The 17,502-nt window shown below is 40.7% G+C and overlaps 1 pseudogene; it reads right to left on the reverse strand.

The window, feature by feature from the left end:
* Positions 1-352: 352 nt before the first annotated feature.
* LOC105534082 lies at positions 353-1,784 on the reverse strand (annotated as a pseudogene).
* Between the last annotated feature and the right edge of the window lie 15,718 nt (positions 1,785-17,502).

A 17,502-nucleotide genomic window follows, 5' to 3' on the forward strand; every position in this document is an offset into this window, starting at 1 on the left:
ATGTCCTAACACTCTGCAGATTCTTCTCAGCACATTGAAAATATGAAGAAAATCCTCATTGGCCTACGGAATGAGACTAATGGGCCCTTGTGGGACTGATTTTTTTTTTTTTTTTGAAAGAACTACCTGAGGTTTTATTTTGGACAAAAATAAAAACAATTGAATTGTTTTGTAGCTGGAGGCATAGGCAAGGGGTATCCCCAGGCAGTAAACTTCCCCATGGGTGTGCTGAGAGCTAGGGGTGAGCCTCAGATGGGTCTCCTGTTCCCTTTGCTCCCCTGCACAGCAGCCTCCCTCCTGGGCTCTGGGGCAGCCACAGGAGGGGCAGACTGGGAGGGGCTGCCGCAACTGTTCACCTGGGCAGAACGTCAGAGGACTCGGACACCAGCTTGCCATCGCGGGTCTTGATCTTCACAACCATGGCCCTGGTGGAACTGGTGTGGCTGAAGGAGCTGGAGCCCAGGCCGTAACTGAGGCCGGGGCTTGTGAGGCCCCCATAGGCTGAGCTCAAACCACCTGCATAGCCACTGGTGGTCTTCGTATGGAGAAACATGTTCTGCATCCCAGACTCCAGCTGGCTCTCCTTGTCCTCCAGCAGCTTGCTGTAGGTGGTGATCTCGATGTCCAGGGCCAGCTTGATGTTCATCAGCTCCTGGTACCCACGCAGCTACCGTGCCCTGTCCTGCTTGGCCCGCTGCAGGGCGGCCTACAGCTCAGACAGCTTGGCGTTGGCATCCTTAATGGCCAGCTCCCCGTGCTGCTCTGCATCTGCGATGGCAGCCTCCAGGGAAGCCCTCTGACCTTTGAGGCCCTCAGTCTCAGCCTGGAGCCAGCTGATGTTCCGGTTCATCTCGGAGATCTCAGTCTTTGCATGCCGCAGGTCGTCCCAGCGCTTCCCAGCCAGCATCTGCAGCTCCTCATACTTGATCTGGTCCATGCTCTCAGCCTCAGCCAGGCTGCGGTTGGCGATCACCTCATACTGAGCCTTGACCTCAGCGATGATACTGTCCATGTCCAGGGGGCAACTGTTGTCCATGGATAGCACCGTAGACGTGTCCGAGATCTGGGACTGCAGCTCCTGGATCTCCTTTTCATACAACTGCCTGAGGAAGTTGATCTCATCAGTCAGCCCTTCCAGGAGAGACTCCAGCTCTACCTTGTTCATGTAAGCTTCATCCACATCTGAGGACAAATTCATTCTCCATCTCTGTACGCTTATTGATTTCATCCTCATGCTTGTTCTTGAAGTTCTCCACCAGCCCGTGCATGTTGCCGAGCTCTGACTGCAGCTTCACCTTCTCCTGGCCCAGAGTCTCCAGCTGCTGCATAAGGTCATTGACGTAGCTCTCCAACATGTTGTCCATGTTGCTCCGAGCCGTCTTCTGCTGCTGCTGAAGGCTCCACTTGATCTCCAGCATCTTGTTCTGCTGCTCCAGGGACCGTACCTTGTCAATGAAGGAAGCAAACTTGTTGTTGAGGGTCTTGATCTGCTCCTTTTCCTGGGTGCGCATGGCCTGGATGCTGAGGTCCATCTCCAGGTTGAGGGGGCTCAGCAGGCTCTGGTTGACCACGACGGCAGTGATGCTTCCCATGCTGCTAGCCCCACCATAGCCTCTGCCCAGGCCACCTTGGAAGCTGCTGCTGCCCACTCCAGAGAAGCTGAAGGAACTAATGCTGGCATCGAGCCCACTTGTGTGGGAGCAGCTGCTGAAGGTCTGGGGGCCAGAGGTGGACACCTTGTAGGACTTCTGGGTCACCCTGATGGACATGGTGGAGACAGGAGTGGAGGCAGAAGGGCTGAACAAGGTAGGGATTCCAGAAGGAGCGGAGAAGCTGCTTCTTGGTCTGAAATATTTTTCTTTTCAAACACTGAGGTGGGGTGGAATCTGAGAGCATGAAAAGATTGCGATCACAGGTGGGATCCAGCTACATGTGGATCTTTGCCATTTTACTTGGAATCGAGGACCATTTGGATCATCCACTAGGTGTGTCTCAGAAAGCACAATACTGGGAAAGACCATACTCCTCTTTGCAGAGAGAGAACATGCGAGAAAAAGTAAGGGCATTCTTCATTTAGCTTGATTCACTTCTCCAGTGACACAGATATCCAAAATTGAAGCAATTTGACAAGAACCAAAGTTCTGAATGTTAGTGACAATGGGAATATACTCAGAAGACGCACTTAGTGTCAGAAAAGTTGGGAGACAAATGTTCAAGATCCTGAAAGCAGTAAATGGCAGCTGTAAGGCTCTATGGCAGCCCAGGAAACAGCAGCCCAGAGGCCCACATAAGAACCCCACATGAGAACACTGGAGGACAGTGGCAGGAACAACGTGTCGGTGAGGGGTCCTTCTGGAGGCCTGCAGTGTCAGAGCCACCCCACTCCCCGAGCCTCTTGTGATTCTAGGTCAGGGATCACTGGAAGCAGTTCACTAGGACAATGCTTGGGCTGCTGATTCACTCCCCAGGGAGAGTTGGATGTGTTAGCAACTGCAGCACACAGGTCTTGCAGCACATACTGGAGGCAGCTGGGGAGAAGTGGAAGTGGTGACCATATGAAAAGAAGAGATTTGAGTGAATTCTGAAGATTAGGAGCTGGTGCAAGAAAGTCAGACATGATCAAAGAAACAATGAAAGATGAGAATGGATAGAAGTGTCTTCTAAGAGGAAAGAGAGTGGGATAAGATCAAGTTACCATTAGGGACAACACACGGAGATGCAAAAGGTGCTCTGAGATGTCCTCCTATTGCAGGGTTGACTTAGGTGGAAAAGATCTGGCAAGCCTACCCTTCATGGCTCCAGATAAGGATGTATGGAGGTCAGTTCCATATAAGGACATAAAATAAACCATGCATAAACAGAAAGATATACTACATTCCTGAATGAGAAAATTTAATATTATGAAAGTATGAATTTTCCTGTTAATATAAAAATTGAATGCAATCCAAATAAGGACATTGATATGTGTGCTTAAATTGTATTAAATAAACTTAAAGTTCATATGGAAGAATAAATATTCAAGAATAGTCAAGAAAATGTGAAAAAAAGGACTTTAGAAAATGTTAAAACAGAAGTGAAGTCTCTGTAATAAAAGTAGCATAATATTATCATAGAAACAGGCAAAAAGATAAGTGGAACTATGTAGAATACAGTACCCCAAAATAGATTCTGCAGCCTGTGAGAATTTAATATATAAAAAATATATTTTAATTTATCACAGAACAGTGGTTTATTTAATAAGTAATATAGGCAAAATCAGCTATGCATTGGGAAAGAATAATTTTGGTTCCTGCCTCTCATCTTATACACAAATAAATTTCAGATGGATCAAAATCTTAAAGGTAAAGAATAAAAAGATGAAACCTTAGAAGATAATGTAGGAGACAATAGGTACAAGTTGGAGATTGATGAAGCAGGAAACCTCTAAGCTATTATAAAAATTAGTCAGATTTGATTTTTATAAATATTAAGACATTTTAAAAGGTGAAGTATAAGACATACAAAAGTAAAGTACAAATAATGGATTGGGGAAAATGTATAATGGAGCTAACAGCTGAAGGGTATGTTAAGTACAAAGAACTATATTAATTATAACTGACAAAAGATGATTAGTAGAAAAATGGGTAGAGATATAAGCAGGCAAGTCACAGAACAGCAAATCTAAATGTCCTAGCAGAACAACAACAACAACAGGTCTTTCAGCTTGCTAGCAGTCAGGGAGAAAACACATTAAATGAACAATGAGTTGCCACTGTGCACCAATGATATCAACAAAAATTACAAAGGACTTTCACCTATTGCTGGTAAGACTGTCAGGAAAACGGGATCCTCATTCACTGTCGATGAATATGTAAATTGTTCAGCTTTTTGTGAAGGCAATCTGGCAAAATCTGTTTTTTTTTAAAAGCCTCCTAACACCTAGATGTAAAATTACCAATACAAAAAGAAGTATGCACTCAGATGTTCATTTCAGCATAATTGTGGTACCCCAAAATCCTGGAAACAAGGTAAATACACATTAGCAGGGGAATGGTTAAATAAATTGAGGTATATTGGACCAAGGAATATCATGCAGGTACTAGAGCATCAGCTAGAGCTACACTAATTGACTTGGAGGAATTTTAAGAAACTGTTAAACTAGAAATGCAAGATGCAGAGGAGTACATATATATAAGATAATCTCATTTTTGTGAAATTTATGACCAAAAAAAGCCCCTTGATTTTACATATATGTGTGTATATATGTTGTATAGCTGTAGGTTTTACTTTTATAAAAATATGTGTTTGTTCATAAATATACACACAAAAATATTATGAAAGGATGATCACCATAAGGTCAATGGTGGTTACTGCAGGACACGAGTTTTCTGTGTCTCTAGTGTCTTTTGAGTCTGAAGACAGGCCATGGAGCAGAGTGAGCTCTGGAACCAGACGAGTTGGAATTGAAGGCCAGCTCAGCTGCCTTTTAACTATGACATTTACTTAATCTCTTCGTGTCTCAGTTTCCCCACAAGTAAAACGAATTTATAAGACCTAACTCACAGGCTTGTTATGAGTATTTAATTAAACAAGTGAATATTTAAAGCACCTAGATGAGGGCCTAGCACACAGTAAGTACTGTATAAGTCTTTGTTAATTAAATGTTCACACATTGCTTAATTTTGCTGTAACCGGAAGGTATTATTTATATAATCCAAAAAAACAAAAAATGCCAGACATGGTGGTTCATGCCTGCAATCCCAGCACTTTGGGAGACCCAGGCAGGTGGATCACCTGAGGTCAGGAGTTCGAGACCAGCCTGGTCAACATAGCGAAACCCTGTCTCTACTAAAAATACAAAAATTAGCCGGGTGTGGTGGTGGGCACCTATAATCCCAGCTACTCAGGAGGCTGAGGCAAGAGAATCACTTGAACCCGGGTGGGCAGAGGTTGCAGTGAGCCGAGATCACACCACTTCACTCCAGCCTGGGCAAAAGAGTGAAACTCCATCTCAAAAAAAAAAAAAAGAAAAAGAAAAAATGTAAATGACTTTAAAGGAACAGACGTGGGTATTGTTTTAGTCGAATTTTCTGATTTGAAAAAGCATACAATTTAAAAAAAAAAACTTTTCCCCTTCGCTTTCTATGAAGTATGAGTGAAAAACCCAAAACTTATTTCTGGGAGGAAAATAAGAAAGGATAGAAGAGAGGGAGGAAGGGAGGCCAGCGGGGAAGGTGGGAAGGAAAAAAGAGAAAGCTGCATGTGGGCCTCTATGGAAAGGTCTCTAAAGAATAATAACTGGCACATATGTCAGGTGCAAAGCCATGTGGATAGTATGATCCTTTGTGTAAATGAAGATGAAGGTGATATGCACTGGGTATATGCTGGCGTACATATAAAATGCCTTCTGAAAGAAAATTAAAACAGATCTCAGTAGTAGTTACTTCTGAAGACTTTGAGGCGAGAGGAAAGGAATATAAAGTTCTCACTATATTGTGCCTTTCTCTATTTGTGGACTGTTCTAATTACATACATAAATTATTTCATTTTTAATTTCTTTTTAAATGTTATTTATTTATTTATTATACTTTAAGTTCTTGGATACATGTGCAGAATGTGCAGGTTTGTTACATAGATATACACGTGCCATGGTGGTTTGCTGCACCCATCAACCCATCATCTACATTAGGTATTTCTCCCAATATTATCCCTCCCTTAGACCCCCATGCCCTGAGAGGCCCAGGTGTGTGATGCTCCCCTCCCCGTGTCCATGTGTTCTCATTGTTCAGCTCCCACTTATGAGTGAGAATATGTCGTGCTTCATTTTCTGTTCCCGTGTTAGTTGGCTGAGAATTATGATTTCCAGCTTCATCCATGTCCCTGCAAAGGACATGAACTCATCCTTTTTTATGGCTGCATAGTATTCCACTGTGTATGCATGCCACATATTCTTTATCCAGTCTATCATTAATGGGCATTTGGGTTGGTTCCAAGTCTTTGCTATTGTGAACAGTGCTGCGATAAACATGTGTGTATTTGTCTTTATAGTAGAATGATTTATAATCCTTTGGGTATTATAAATCCACTAGTGAGATTGCTGGGTCAAATGATATTTCTGGTTCTAGATCCTTGAAGAATCGTCACACCACCTTCCACAATGGTTGAACTAATTTATATTCCCACCAACGTGTAAAAGCATTCCGATTTCTCCACATCCTCTCCAGCACCTGTTGTCTCCTGACTTTTTAATGATTGCCATTCTAACTGGCATGAGATGGTATCTCCCTGTGGTTTTGATTTGCATTTCTTAATGACCAGTTATGATGAGCTTTTTTTCATATTTTTGTTGGCTGCATAAATGTCTTCTTTTGAGAAGTGTCTGCTCATATCCTTTACCCACTTTTTGGTGGGGTTTTTTTTTTTTCTTGTAAATTTGTTTAATTATAGATTCTGGATATTAGCTCTTTGTCAGATGGATAGATTGCAAAAAAATTTCTCCCATTCTGTAGGTTGCTTGTTCACTCTGAAGGTAGTTTCTTTTGCTGTGCTGAAGCTCTTTAGTTTAATTAGATCCCATTTGTCAATTTTGGTTTTTGTTGCCATTGATTTTGTTGTTTTAGTTATGAAGTCTTTGCCCATGTCTATGTCCTGAATGGTATTGCCTAGGTTTTCTTTTAGGGGTTTTATGGTTTTAAGTTTTACATTTAAGTCTTTAATCCATCTTGAGTTAATTTTTGTGTAAGGTGTAAGGAAGGGGTTCAGTTTCTGTTTTCTGCATATGGCTAGCCAGTTTTCCCAGCACCATTTGTTAAATAGGGAATCCTTTCCCTATTTCCTGTTTTTGTCAGGTTTGTCCAAGATCCGATGGTTTTAGATGTATGGCGTTATTTCTGAGGGCTCTGTTCCATTGGTCTATATATCTGTTTTGGTACCAGTACCATGCTGTTTTGGTTACTGTAGTCTTGTAGTATAGTTTAGAGTTAGGTAGTATGATGCCTCCAGCTTTGTCCTTTTTGCTTAGGATTGTCTTGGCTATACAGGCTCTTTTTTGGTTCCATATGAAATTTAAAGTAGTTTTTTCTAATTCTGTGAAGAAAGTCAATGGTAGCTTAATGGGGATAACATTGAATCTATAAATTACTTTGGGCAGTAAGACCGTTTTCACGATATTGATTCTTCCTATCCATGAACATGTAATGTTTTTCCATTTGTTTGTGTCCTCTCTTATTTCCTTAAGCAGTGGTTTGTAGTTCTCCTTGCGGAGGTCCTTCACATCCCTGGTAAGTTGTATTCCTAGGTATTTTATTCTTTTTGTCATAATTTTGAATGGGACTTCATTCATGGTTTGGCTCTCTGTTTGCCTTCATCCCTCGGATGCAAAGCTGGTTCAACATATGCAAATCAGTAAACGTAATCCATCACATAAACAGAACCAATGACGAAAACTACATGATTATCTCAGTAGATGCAGAAAAGGCCTTCCATAAAATTCAACCCCCCTTCATGCTAAAAATTCTCAATAAACTAGGTATTGATGGAACATATCTCAAAATAATAAGAGCTATTTATGACAAACCCACAGCCAATATCGTACTGAATAGGCAAAAGCTGGAAGCGTTCCCTTTGAAAACCAGCACAAGACAAGGATGCCCTCTCTCACCACTCCTATTCAACAAGTATTGGAAGTCCTGGCCAGGGCAATCAGGCAAGAAAAAGAAGTAAAAGGTGTTCAAACAGGAAGAGAGGAAGTCAAATTGTCTCTGTTTGCAGATGACATGGTTGTATATTTATTATTTCATTTTTTAAAATGTCACAAAGAACTATAGATGATAAGATTATAGGCCATTTTATATTTTTATTTCTCCGTATTAAATATGTCACAAATGTCCTTTTTTTTTTTTTGGCATTTGTTAACAGTTTTAGGGAGGTATAATTTACATACCATACAGCTTACCCATTTAAAGTATAGAAATCAATGGTTTTTGGTATATTCACAAAGTTGTGTAACTATGACCGTCATGAATTTTAGGATATTTTCATCACCTCTGAAAGGCTCTTCAGCTATCTCCCAGTTCTCCCTCCATGGCTTCCCCAGTCCTAAGCAGCCACTAATCTTTGTTTCTTTAACTGTATCTATTGTGGACATTTCACATCAATGAATTCATACAATATGTGGCCTTTCATATCTGGCTCCTTTCACTTAGCTAATGCTTTCAAGCTTCTTCCGTGTTGTAGCATGAATTGGTATTTAATTCCTTTTCATGTCAGAATAACATTCCATTTCATAGATATACCATATTTTATTTATCCAATAATCAGTTGATGAACATTTGGATTATTTCCACCTTTATGCTGTTATGAATAGGGCTGTTATGGACATTTCTGCCCAAGTCTTCGTGTGGTCATATGTTTTCATTTATCTTGGGTAGAAGTGTAATTACTGGACCATATGGTAATTCTGTGTTGAACTTTTTGAGAAACTGCCAGGCTGTTTTCCAAAGTGGCTGCAGCATTTTACATTCCCACTGGCAGTATATGAGGGTTCTAATTTTTCCACATGCTTGCCAATACTTGTAATCTGACTTCTAAATAATAGCCATCTTAGTGGATGTAAAAAGTTCTTTTTCAAAAAAAAAAAAAAAAAGATGAGTTCTAGCCTTAAATGGTGAATTGAAACTTGTCTAAACATTTTCTTTTCTCCCAATACCTAACAGAGTGAGCAAAAATAGTTAAAACCAGAAAAACAATGCCAATTGTAATCAAACCAGGAAAGGACTATAAACTAATACAATAAATTTCAAAAATTAATGTCCAAAGAAAGAAACAAAAAATTCTTGAGCACACCAGGCTGAGCTCTTACTTCCACCTCTGTCCCCATCCACAAAATTCATATTGGTAAATCAACAAAACCATGTGAATTTTAACTAATGTTCTCCACCCAGAGAGAAGCAGCCTGAGTGAATAGCCTTATCTTTGCTTTATTTTTACTTTTCCCCAAAACCTCACTTGTAACCCACTGGTGCTGCCACCTGGCCCAAGCCACCATCATCACTATCATGCCACCGGCATCACTATCATGACTCCTAATTGGCTTCCCTGTTTACACCCTTGCTACCTACAGTCTATGCTCAACCAAACGATCCCTTTAAAATTAAATTAGATAACGTCACTACTCTGTTCAAGAAAAACTTTGAAAAATATTTGGCAGATATCCAACATAAGTGGGCACATGTGTGTGCCAAAAGAGACACATGAGTGTCACTGACAGCTTTTATTCTTAATAGCCCCAACTCTAAACAAGTCTAAATGTTCATCAACAGATGAGATAAATTATTATATATTCATACAATATTCATTTTTAATTTAATTTAATTTAATTTTATTTTTTTGAGAAAAAGTTTCACCCTGTCACCCAGACTGGAGTGCAATGGTGTGAGCTCAGCTCACTGCAACCTCCACCTCCCAGGTTCAAGCGATTCTCGTGCCTCAGCCTCAGGAGTTCCTATTCATCTAATAAAAAAAGAATTATTGCTCCACAAAACATTATACATTTCACAGCCATAATGCTGAGTGGAAGAAGCACAAAGTAATCCATACTGAATGGTCCCATTTATATTAAGTTCAAAAACAGAAGAAAGAAATCTAGTCTTTGAACATGATAGTCAGAAGAGTCATTTCCTTTGGGAGGGTATTGACCAGGAGGAAACAATGAGGAGACTCCTGGGGTGCTGCTGACACTCAATAACTTTGTGTGGTGACTGTATATTTGTTGACATCAGTAATATCCATTGAGCTGTATACACTTAAGATCCGTGGACTTTACTGTTTAAATGTTATACCTCAATGTAAAACGTAAGAAACAAAGAAAGAGAAACAAAGTAAGAAAGAGAGAAAGGAGGGGAGGAAAGGGGAGAGGAGGGAAGGGGAGAGAACAGGAGGGGAGAGGAGGGGATGGGAAAGGAGGGGAGAGAAGAGGAGAGAAGTGGAGAGAAGAGGGGAGGGGAGGAAGGGAGGAGGAGAGGGGAGGTGAGGGGAGAGCAAAGGCTGGCTTCTCATCTCATTCATAGTAAAAGTCACAGTTCTCACCACGGCCTAGCAGCCTATGTGAGGTGCCCTGTTTCCTTGATTCCTCCCCGTCCTATTCTCTCTCTTGGTTGCTCCACTCAAGCCCCAGAGGCCACCGTGCTCTGCCTGGAGCACACCAGGCATCCCCTGATTGAGGGCTTTTGTGGGGATCATTCCCACTGCTTAGAATATTTTTCCTCTATTTATCTGTATGGCTCCTCCTTCAAATCTTTGCTCAAATTTCACCTTTGAGTGAGACTCACACTATCTACCCAATTAAAATGGCCACTGCCAGTGTCTCCTTCCCCCGCACTTTTCATCCTTTTTATTCTCCGTGATGCATCTATAGCACTCGTCACCTTCAAAGGCACTTATCTAATGTTTTAGTATGTATTGTCTGTTTCCCTCACTAGAATATAACGCACAAATACGAGGATTTTGTGTGTTTTGTTCCTCGATGAATCTCAAGTACTTAGATAAGTGCTTGGTACATAGTAGACACTGAGAAAATATTTGTTGAATGAATGAGTAAGTGAAAAGCAGAGACATTTAAATGAAGACTGAACAGAGCCTGCCCTAAACTTTCTCCCACTCTCTGCTACTTCTTCCAGCATTAAAAAAAAACAGGCAGAACATGAACTGCTCAGCCCTCAAATTGGACTTGGGGGAAAGAAAACAATCTTAGTCCTAGATACAAAGGGAAGAAAGTCAAGAAATCACTCACATTATATCAGAGGAAAGAGAATGCCAGGAAGGTACCAGGGAAGAGTAATTAAGATGAAAAGAAACAGAGGAAGGTACGAGGGAAGAGTAATTAAGATGAAAAGAAACAGAACAGTAACCTGTAAACATACCAAGAAAAAATAAGGTAATGTAAGAAATTTTTCATGCAAAAGACAAACAGAGCACCATATAGATAAAAATATAACTCAGAGAACAGAAGGAAATCCCTCAGAGCTTCTTTTTGCTGTAAAACAAGTTACTAAAAACATGAATTCAATAAAACAAGAGTTTGGAATCATGCTTCTGGCAATGACGGACTATTTTGTAGTAGACCAATTCTCCTGCTGAGAATGTGTAGACTAGCAGAGCAGATTAACATGCATGCATACACACACACACATACACACACACACACATACACACACACACCCCCATCTGAAGGCATCAGACAGTTACCAAGGCAGTGAGTACTTGAGAAGGCAGAGAGAAGAGAGATAGCTGAGACTGACATTTGGCGCCATTACTTCCCCTCCAAGCTTTTTGGTTAAGAGGTGACTGCAAGGCTAGGAAGTTGAGGATAAATCTAAAGCTTAGGGAGAAAAAGGCTAAGCAGAACTTCTGTAAGTCTCATGGGGCTGGGATATAACAATCAAACTTCAGACCCGCAGAAGAGGAAGAAACCTGGTAAGAAACACCTTGAACATTCAGCTGGGATCACCAAAAGCATAGATACTCCAAATAAGGATAACTCATAAATTGCCCAGCCTTTACAAAAATAAAAATAAAAAAGGTTTGAATGAGCTCAATCTCTATTGGGATTAAGAAGATCTTTATTCCTATTTGCTCCCTAAAAGTAAATCTTATTCAGAGTAAGATATCATTGTTTAGAGCTTCAATTTATCTTGACAATTTATTGCATGCAATGTCTGATAGTCAATCAAAAATAACCTGGCATGCAAAAAAAAAGAAAAAAGGAAGGAAGAAAAGAAAAAGGGACAAAAGGAAGAAAAGGAGGGAGGGAGGGAGTGAGGGAAAGGAAAGAAAAGAAGAAGAAAAGGAAGAGGAAAAAGACAAGAAAATATTTGCATGGGAAATCCAGATATTAGAGTTAACAGATAAGAATGTTAAAATAATGGTTAAAGCACTCAAGAAATTAAATGACAAAATGGTGACTATTAGCACAGACTGGAAGTTCTACCCAGAGGAGAAGAAGTCATTATTCAAAAAAGATACTTGCACACATATGTTTATAGCAGCACAATTCACAGTTGCAAAATTGTGGAATCAACCCTAATGCCCGTCAATCAACGAGCAGATAAAGAAACTGTGGCTTATCTATATGATGAAATACTACTTAGCCATAAAAAGGAATGAATTAACAGCATTTGCAATGACCTGGATGAGATTAGATACTATTATTCTAAGTGAAGTAACTCAGGAATGGAAAACCAAACATCGTATGTTCTCACTGATATGTGGGAGCTAAGCTACGAGGACGCAGATGCACAAGAATGATACAGTGGACTTCGGGGACTTGGGGGGAAGGGTGGGAGGGAGCTGAGGTATAAAAGACTACAAATACGGTGCAGTGTATGCTGCTCAGGTGATGGGTACACCAGGATCTCACAAATCTTCACTGAAGAACTTACGTAACCAATTGCTACCTGTACCCCAGTAACTTATGAAAAAATAAAATTAAAAAAACCCAAGAATTAAATGGGATTCTAGAACCGAAAGATAGAAAAACTGAAATTAAGAATTCAAAAGGCTAAAGGAGTTTCACTACCGATTAGGCTGTTGAAATTGTGAAACATCATTGTTTCTGCCCAAACGACGATGTCAGATAAACTCAAAATTCCTCTTCTTTAATGACATTGAAGGGCTGTGGACACATTGAAGTCTAAATGATCGGCGTTGCAGAGCAGGGCAAGCTCTTTCCGAGTGAGGAGTGCCCAGCAGCCATTTCCATGTGAGAGAGTAGTTGTCTTGTCTGGTGGCATGCATGTGCCCCTCAAAAACCCCTTGAAGGAAGACCTGTTGGTGCAGCGGTTGGGAATGCTGTCAGATGACAGATTTGGACTATTAATCCCTTCAGGGGTTGCTTTCAGCTGCAGAAAGCCAACTCGCCCAAAGCCATGCTTTCCTTGGGGTGGTCCATATCCAATGACTAAGGCATTTTGGCCCAACCCAGGAAACCTGTGACTGGCCATTTGATTCTAGAACTCTTTGTGGAGTTGGTTGAGGCTACTGGGTCTGCATTGCGGGTTGACTTCCCTTTCTGCCTAAATCTGCTTTTCCCCCCTCCCTTCCATGGATATTGGTTTCTAATAAACATTCCATCCATTAGACTCTGTCTCAGAGATTGCTGCCTGGGAAACTTCACCCATGGCAGTTAATGCCTGGAGTGTCCAAGAAAGCGAATATTCAAGTCGGATTTTGGAGCTCAATTGCCTTCTTCCCAGCTGGCAGTGAGGACCCTATATCCTTGGAGATAAGTGCCACGTAACTGTGGCACAAGATGACAGTCCAGTTGTGAAAACTTCCACTAGCGATAAATGCTGATGGGACGCACAGAAGGGAAAGTCCAAGCTGGTGAAACGCACCAGCCAACCTTTGAAAGGCCCAGAAAAATAGTAACTAAAAAGACAATGGTTGGGAGGCCAAGGTGGGCGGATCACCTGTGGTCAGGAGTTCGAGAACAGCCTGACCAACGTGGCAAAACCCTGTCTCTACTAAAAATACCAAAAAAAATTAACCGGACTTCGTGGTGGGCACCTGTTATCCCAGTTCCTCGGGAGGCTGAGGCAAGAGAATCTCTTGAACCTAGGAGGTGGAGGTTGCAGTGAGCCGAGATCACACCACTACACTCCAGCCTGGGAGGCGAGAGTGAAACTCCATCTCAAAGAAAAAAAAAAAAAAGACAGTAGCATTAGATACCTGTTGCTAAACTCAATTGACACTTTAGAAAAAGATAAGGAAAGACTAAAAGCAGTTAACTGGCAATTGAAAGAGCAATGTAAACATCAGAGTATTTTTTCTTTGTAGGAAGCAAGGAGGCTCTGCAAGTGGCCTGCAGTGAAAGTGCAGAGAAAACTGAAGATGGGACCCAGGAGTTAATCATCAGGGAAGCAGAGCGCCTAAGGTTAAACTTCCAGCCATGCAGGCCTGCAATGTCAAGGTCAGAAGAATGAGACACTCACACATAGGATGAGATATCGACGTTGAAAACCCTGAATCCCGAAAATCTTAAATATGCACATTTCCCTGAAGTTCTGAGCCTTCAGAAAGAGGCCATCCTTCCCCATCAAGAGTCCCTTCCCTTGAAGACAATCCAAAGGCCTCTCCCTTGTGAGGCAGGGATGTGACTCAGGATCTGCCCCCTCCTTCCTCCCTTGTCATTAGGCCTATCGCTAGGGAGAGGTCACAGGATGTCTCAGCCTGAAAATGCAGACAATACAGGGCCTGAAAATGGAGGAAAAGGCCTATACCACAAAGGATTGCCATTCCCAGGTAGCACGTTCTGGCAGGAGCCAGGGGCGCAAGTATGGGGCTGGATTCTGAGTGCTTGACAAGGGGAGCTGTGAGCATAAGAGTGGATGAGGGAGAGCCTATAATTTACTTGTACTCTTCCAAGATATAGAATTTACTACCCTGCAAGGACTCCTAGAAGCATGGACAAAATGATGGCCTACACCTCCTCACTACCCTCTGCTAAATGAGGGAAAATGCCAGAACTACTGTAGCCCCAAATGTAAAGCTAGCCCCTCCAGATTCAACAATTCTTTCCTACTTTTTCTGAGTTAGTGGTGGCTGGAGCTATTTCTTAGTCTCACTGTGCCTGCGTCATGGACTAGGGAAGTCAGACATCACCTCCAAAACACTTGAAACTAAAAAATACCTCAAATTAATTAAATCAGAACCCCATATGCCACCCAGATAACATCCTGAGGAGATCAAAGAGACGAACTCCTGGAGAACCTGGAAAGGAGAAAGAAATCTTACAGTCTTTAGTAGCCAGGTCAAACATGTGCAGAGCCCTGATGGAGGAATGGGCCTGACCTCACTCTCGAGAGAACCATTTCTGAGCTGGAACTAGCCAAAACTGTTATTCATCCCCTCCTAGCTTAACTCCTAATGAGATAGAAGAGATCATCCCTTCACTTTAGCTATTTCACAAAAAAAGGTGTACCATTTTGGGGAAAAATGTTATTTGATTCAGTCTCCTCTCTTTTGTCCATGATACATATCTTAAAATTTAAAAAGTGTAAAATATATGAAGAAGCAGGAAAATGTTATCCATAATTTAGTTTTAAGAAAGCATTCATAGCAGCAGACCTACAGATGCAGGTGACACAGATTTTGAAATTAGAGACATGAACTTTCATAATCTCTTTTCTTAACTTAGAGAGATATTTAGGAAATAATCTCTTATTTATTTGAAGTGTGTAATTCCCTCAGTTTTTTTTCTCCTATCATACTGACGAAAAATCCAAAAACTTGACAAGTTTGGCAAGATTGTAGGGAAACAGGGACTTTCATATATTGCTGGTTGAAATATAAAATGCAATTATCCCATGGAGGAGAATTTGGCAATACTGAGATAAACTATGAATGCATGTATTTGTTTTTGTTTTGATCTATGGATTTCAGGTCTAAGAATATACCTTGAAGACACATGTTTAACAATGTGAAAAAGCATATGCAAAAGTTATTCGTTGCAGTATTGTCATTGTAAAGTATAGAACAAAGAAGACTGCTTTTATTGGCCAAATCTGAGATAATTTAAGCATTAAGATAGATAAGAAAAATAATAGTTGGTTGAATAAACTATGGTACATGCATACTATAGGGTACTATTAACTGGTTTAAAAAATGAGAAACATCTCTATGAACTGAAAGGGAGAAGTTTCCAGAATGTAGAATGTATTTTAAAGCGAACAATAAAAGAGAACACATGCAATATGCTACCTCTTGTGAAAAAAAAGAAAAGAAAACAAGAAATTGTACATGTACCTGTATAATTTTGTAAAAAGAAACAGCAGACTGATAATACAAAAATGAGTGAAACTGGTTACCAGTTAGGGAAGGAGATGAGCGGATAGGGTTGCAGGGCAGGGGAGGAAATGTTGTTTCTCTTAGTATACCTTTCTATACAATTTTGACTTTTAATTGTATGTTCATGCTTTACATATCCAATAAAATGAAATAAAATTACAATGGTGGGGGAAAATCCCAAACTAAATGCAAACAGTAACAAGTGAACTTAATGGCTTTCAATGGGTAAGGTAACTTCCTGAGGAAGTTAAAAATTCTTTTTACCGTGGAAAATATGTATAACATAAAATTTATCATTGTAACCATTTTCAATCTGTATCTATTAAAAGATTTTTCTTTTTTAAGAGACAGGGACTCACTATGTCATATGTAGTCTCAAACTCCTGGACTCAAGCGATCCTCCTGAGTAGCTGGGGCTACAGGTGTGCATCACCATGCCTGGCTTATCCATTTTAACCTTTTTTTTTTTTTTTTTTTTGAGAAGGAGTCTCGCTGTGTCGCCCAAGCTGGAGTGCAGTGGCGCGATCCTGGCTCACTGCAAGCTCCGCCTCCTGGGTTCACGCCATTCTCCTGCCTCAGCCTCCCGAGTAGCTGGAACTACAGGCGCCCGCCACCGCGCCCGGCTCATTTTTTTGTACGGGATTTCACCATGGTCTCGATCTCCTGACCTTGTGATCCGCCCGCCTCGGCCTCCCAAAGTGCTGGGATTACAGGCGTGAGCCACCGCGCCCGGCCCATTTTAACCATTTTTAAAGTGTACAGTACAGTGGCACTAAGTACATACACATTGTTCTGAGGCCATCACCACTATTAATCTCCGAAATACTTTTCATCTTGCAAAACTGAAACTCTACACCCATTAAACAACTCCTCATCGCTTCCAGCACCTGGCAACCACCATTCTAGTTTCTATCTCTATGAACTTGACTATTCTAGGCACCTTATATGGGTGGAATCATACTGTATCTGTCCTTTTATGAGAGGATTATTTCACTGAGCACAATATTTTCAAGGTTCATCCATATTGTAACATGTATCTGAATGTCATTTCTTTGTAAAGTGGACATAAATATAATGCATGTATGTTACGCATTTTGTTTATCCATTCATTTGTTTATGGACGCTAGAGTTGCTTCCACCTTTTGGTTATTGTGAATAATGCTGATATGAAAATGGGTGTACAAATATCACTTTGAGACCCTACTGTAAATTCTTTTGGATATATGCTCAGAAGTGAAACTACTGGATCATACAGTAATTCTATTTTTAATGTGTTGAACTGCCATACTGTTTTCTACAGCAGTTGCACCATGTTATATTCCCACCAACAGTGAACAAGGATTCTACTTTCATCATATCTTCACCAACGCTTGCTATATTTCTTTTGATTTTGTTTTTTTAGTAGTAGCCATCCTAATGGATGTGAGGAGATACCTCGCTGAAGTTTTGGTCTGTATTTTCCTAAAGATTAGTGATGTTGAGCATCTTTACATGTGCTTATTGGCTATTTGCATGTCTTCTTTGAAGAAATGTCTATTCAAGTCCTTTGTCCATTTTTTAAACAAGTTGTTTTTGTTGTTGTTGTTGTTGAATTGTAAGAGTTTTTTTGAACAATATTCTGGACATTAATCCTTTATCAGGTATGTGATAAACAAATATTTTTTCTGATTACATGGCTTG

Source organism: Mandrillus leucophaeus, unplaced genomic scaffold (genome assembly GCF_000951045.1).
Source record: "Mandrillus leucophaeus isolate KB7577 unplaced genomic scaffold, Mleu.le_1.0 Scaffold100, whole genome shotgun sequence".
NCBI lineage: Eukaryota > Metazoa > Chordata > Mammalia > Primates > Cercopithecidae > Mandrillus > Mandrillus leucophaeus.